The sequence below is a fragment of the Momordica charantia genome, assembly GCF_013281855.1.
Source record: "Momordica charantia cultivar OHB3-1 chromosome 4 unlocalized genomic scaffold, Mcharantia_2.0 BLBB01000004.1, whole genome shotgun sequence".
Classification (NCBI taxonomy): domain Eukaryota; kingdom Viridiplantae; phylum Streptophyta; class Magnoliopsida; order Cucurbitales; family Cucurbitaceae; genus Momordica; species Momordica charantia.
Genome location: NW_028275162.1, coordinates 21,015,354 through 21,020,166, shown reverse-complemented (window position 1 = coordinate 21,020,166; position 4,813 = coordinate 21,015,354).

The window sequence follows — 4,813 nt, the reverse complement described above, 5'->3', positions numbered from 1 at the left end:
TATGACACACAACTAAGATTGCCAACATTACCTGACAATCATAGTAGTCGGAGACAACTAAAGCGAGAGAGCTTTTATCCGATCCCAATATCCTATACCGAGTTGTTATCCCAATTATTTCAAGGTAATCTATTAGCTCCAGTACCTGTAAAGCCATTACGACCACCTTATCCAAAGTTGTACGACCCGCAAGTCCACTGTGATTACCATGCAGGAGTTGTAGGTCATTCAACTGAGAACTGTACTTCACTAAATTTTTCAAAAGAAGATGGTCAACACATGAAGTACTAGAATCATGAGTGTACAAGATTATCAAAATCAACGTTGACCTATTGCTTTGCATTATCAATAAACCATATTTCTTCTTTGAAGTCCTCTTTGAGATTGCTAAGAATGAAAGATAGTGAACGACTCATGACTTGCTAATGTTAAAATGACAATGAAGTTTTATTCATCCATGATGTAGCTAAGTACTTGTAAAAAGAATGTGAGTATGTGGAAATTGAACTCTAACAAGTCAAAGTCATACATTCATCCATCCATACATCACTGCATATCATATCATTTGTTAAAAAAAAAAATGTTTTCTTTGAAAAGACTCTCGAAATAAACGAATGATCTTTGAAAAAACAAATTGATTATTTTTAACAAAATTAAAAAATAAAAAATTTGTTTTATAAAAAAGAATTTTAAATTGCATCACAAGGTCCTGGCACAGTGGCAAGAATTCAGGGTATTGACATATTTATTTTATTTATTCCACTTTCGTAGTTCTGTCCTGTAATATGTTACAAAATCTATATTTTTTCCTTTGTCATTAATTAGTTTTTTATTAATCATTTAAGAAAAAGACGAAACCTATTTTAAAATCCTACATTTGTCATGTTATATATACCTTCAAATATTTATCCACATAAATAATTGTTCATCAAATAAATGAATAAATAGTTTATCCCTTCATATTTTATTAAATAATTTATATTAAAAAAGAAAAAATTAATAGCATGGACTACAAAACTAATGACACGAACTAAAATAAATTTTGATGCACTGCTTTGAAAGTAAACATCATATCAAAAGTTTAAAAACTAAATTATAATAATCCATCTTTCTATACTTCTTTAATATGGAATCCATATCCGCCAACCAAACAAAAAAATATATATTTTAAATTTATGTATTTTAATTAATTCAACAAATATGATAATACAATCTCACACATGTTATACCACGTGATTAAAACTTATTCTATCATGTATTGATTTTAGTTTTACATAGTTAGTTCATGATAAAACTTTGATTCGATATTTTAGAACGAAAACATGTTTGATAATTGTTTGTCATTTGCTTTTCATTAAAATATAAGCATAAATATGTATTTAATTAGTTAATTATTTCTTTTTTCTTATTTCTTCAAATTTTAAATCAAACAAATTAAACTTCTATTCTATAAAAAATATATCTATTTTAAAAAACAAAACACATTCAAAACTATCATTTGTATCTAATATTTTTGGGTTAAATCCTACGTTAGCGCGTTAAAACATAAATTCGAAACAGAGATTATTAATCATTCGTCAACCATTAACAACAAAATAATAGTCATAATTAAAAAAAAACCAAAGACTAAAATAAACGTTTTAAAAGATAAAAGACCCACCTGACATAAACCTAAAAATTTATAAAACTAAAATAGACATTTTGAAAGTTATTTATAAGAAAAGAAGAATCTTAGTTTTTTCTTCTTTTATTTTACAATTTTGAAAACATTAATGCATGGTTATTCAAACGCATGAATCTCTTAATTAGTTTGATAGTATGTTAACTTAAAAACTAGATTAAGTTGCGAGCAAAGAACATCAACAAAATTTTACAATCAAATAGATAAATTGGAGATAATTTTTCGCGAAAAGTTTGTACGTATATAACAATGAATTATGGCACGGCGGTGTGGGAGATTGAATCATCCATTTTCAAAGGCTTTTAGGAAAGTTAATGTGATGGTGATAGGACAACAATAATGAAGGGCCAATCAGGTTTGAGATAAGTTTTCTGATTGGTCCATTTTGTCCATCTTCTTCTTATTCTCCATTCTCCATACTCTCCTCACAGCACACAGCTGCATCAATAATTTTCGCCTTCCACGTCCACAATTTTCACTCATTATTCTTCTTCTTTTTTCTTCTTTTCAATAAAAATTTTCTTTTCAATAATTGAACTATAACAAAGTAATCCAATAAAGTATTAGTATTGATATATATGGGGCTTGGGAGTAATGTATATATATATATATATATATACTCATGAAATAGGTGTATATATCCTAGTGTTTAAGCGTGAAATTAGACTATTTGAAGAACTAATTAAGAGAATTGGATCCAAGAAATACAAAGAAGACCTACAAAGAAAGAAAAGAGTTGTGATGCTCAAGTCAGTGGAATCCAAGATAAGTTTTCAAGACAATCAATTGAATTCGCATACTTGTGTGCGAATTCTATTCACCTATTTATATAGGAGTCGATGTGTGGGACCCACTCAAGTATTACTAAGCACGATCCGCTCAACGAAGTTTGTCCACTGTGGGATGATATATTTGAAGTCACAAATTCATACGAGTAAGAGAATATATATATATATATATATATATATATATATATATATATATAATTGTCTAATTTTTTTAAAAATATAAATAAAATATTATTAATATAAACATAATATTAATAAGAGTTTTCACTTTGTTTAAAAAAAGAAAGATAAAATATCTATTTATTAAATTAAATAATGTTTTATGATTTTTCATTTTTATGATTTTTTTAGAAATAACTATTCACATTGACATTTTATCGTATTTTCCAACAACAATTTCATAAATTGAGATGTCAATATTTTGATTGATATCAATATTTCTAATTCGGTTGTATATGGCTACCGTGAGATAATATATATATTTTTTATAGTTTGATAAGGGATTAATTAGAAATATGAAAACTTTACAAATAATTGATTAGCGGTTATATGGTCTTTATCCTTGGAACGATTGCACCTCATATCATTTTTCTCATGTCACTAGAGAAAAGTCGGCCCTTCAATAGAGAAGAAATTCAACAAAAACATGATTTATCTAGTAGTAAAAGATGAACATGTGATTTTACTTTTCCACAATGGATTCACTTTGCGTCTTTTTTTGGCTTATTTTCTTGATTCAATGATTTCCGATCTGTGATACACATAAGGAACATGTTTTTAGTTAAAGTTGTAGAATTCTTGGATACATAAACTTTATTATGCTTTTGTGACGGGTAAAAGACTCCCTTCAATTTTCTTTTCCATCGTTATAAACTGAACATTCGACTTTAAAATAGGTAATCGATGTCTTATCTACTCAAGTATACTCAATTGAAAAATATATATAGAGTAATGATTTAGGTTTTTGTCTTATAAAAAATTATCAATATGAATCATTTTAGGGAGTCGTTCCTAATTTTAGGAACAAAGTTCAATATTATTAGTTAAGATCTTATTTGATTATTATTTATGGGTTTAGTTTTTGGTTTCTTTTTTATGTTCTATTTTTTAAAAACAAAAATCATATTTGTTTGATGACTTTTTTTTGTTTTTATAAATAAAACAATAAACATGTTTTGATGGCTATTTTGATTTTCTATATATCTTAGAAAATTTTAAGTTAATAGATAGGCGAGAAAGAAAAAAATCTAAGTAAATTAAAGTTGGATAAGGGACAGGGTGGGGATGCCCTCCCCCATCCTCGGACCAATGGGGATCCCACCCCATTTTCCGATTTGGAGAATTAGGATTGAGGTCGAGGAATCACCATTTGAGATGGAATCTTACGGGAAAAATTACTCGTTTAGGTAATTAATTTTAATTAATTTTTAAATAAAAATGTTTAACAAATTTATATCAACTATTAAAAAAATGGTTTTATATTATTTACCAATATAAATTATTTATTTTAAAAATATTAAACTTTTTATTCATAATTTTGAAAAAAATTAGTATAAAAATATTTAACAAGTGAGAGATATATGAGAGAGAATATTAGTTAGAGAAATAGAAAGAAACATTAGAGATTTAAAAATTAGAGAAGAATGTGAGAACCATGATCTTTCCTAGGCACTGCTTCTACAACCATAGATAGAGGTCAGGTTTGTTTGTCATCTATGCCACTGCTCTCCAAAAGAGTATGAGAGCCTTTCAGCTCATACTGCTCACACTCCTAGATCTTCACGACATCTCCTCTGTCATAGTGTGAGTTGGGAATTGCTTTGAAAAGTGAGGTCTTTTTTTAAATTTGCTTTCAACAACACCACGAAAAAAGTTAACTATAGTAGCCCACGGATTTGATTATATATGAAATCTAATCCCTTGGCCTAAAAATTTTAGAGAGAAAAAGTCGGAGACAAAAAGATAAATTGAGAGACACAACTTTGAGAGCAAACAAACATGGTAGAGAAATAAATAATGAGAAATTAAAAAGAGAGAAAAAAAATGATAGTGAGAGATAAAATTGTCACAGTGGGCGAAATTTTATAGGACGAAAATGTTGATAAAATATAAAATTTTTCGAGAGAAATTGAGAAAGATGGGTTAAAACGGGAGAGAGAGAAAAATAAAAATATGTTGAAGATTAAAAAAATTTAGAGAGATAAAAGTAAAAGTAAATATTCAATAGATAAAAGTGGTGGAGAGATAAATTCTCTATCAAGACAAATTCAAAGAGTAAACAATTTTAAAGATAGAAAAATCTGTTAGAAAGAGATATATAGGGAAAAAATTAACATTAGAATAA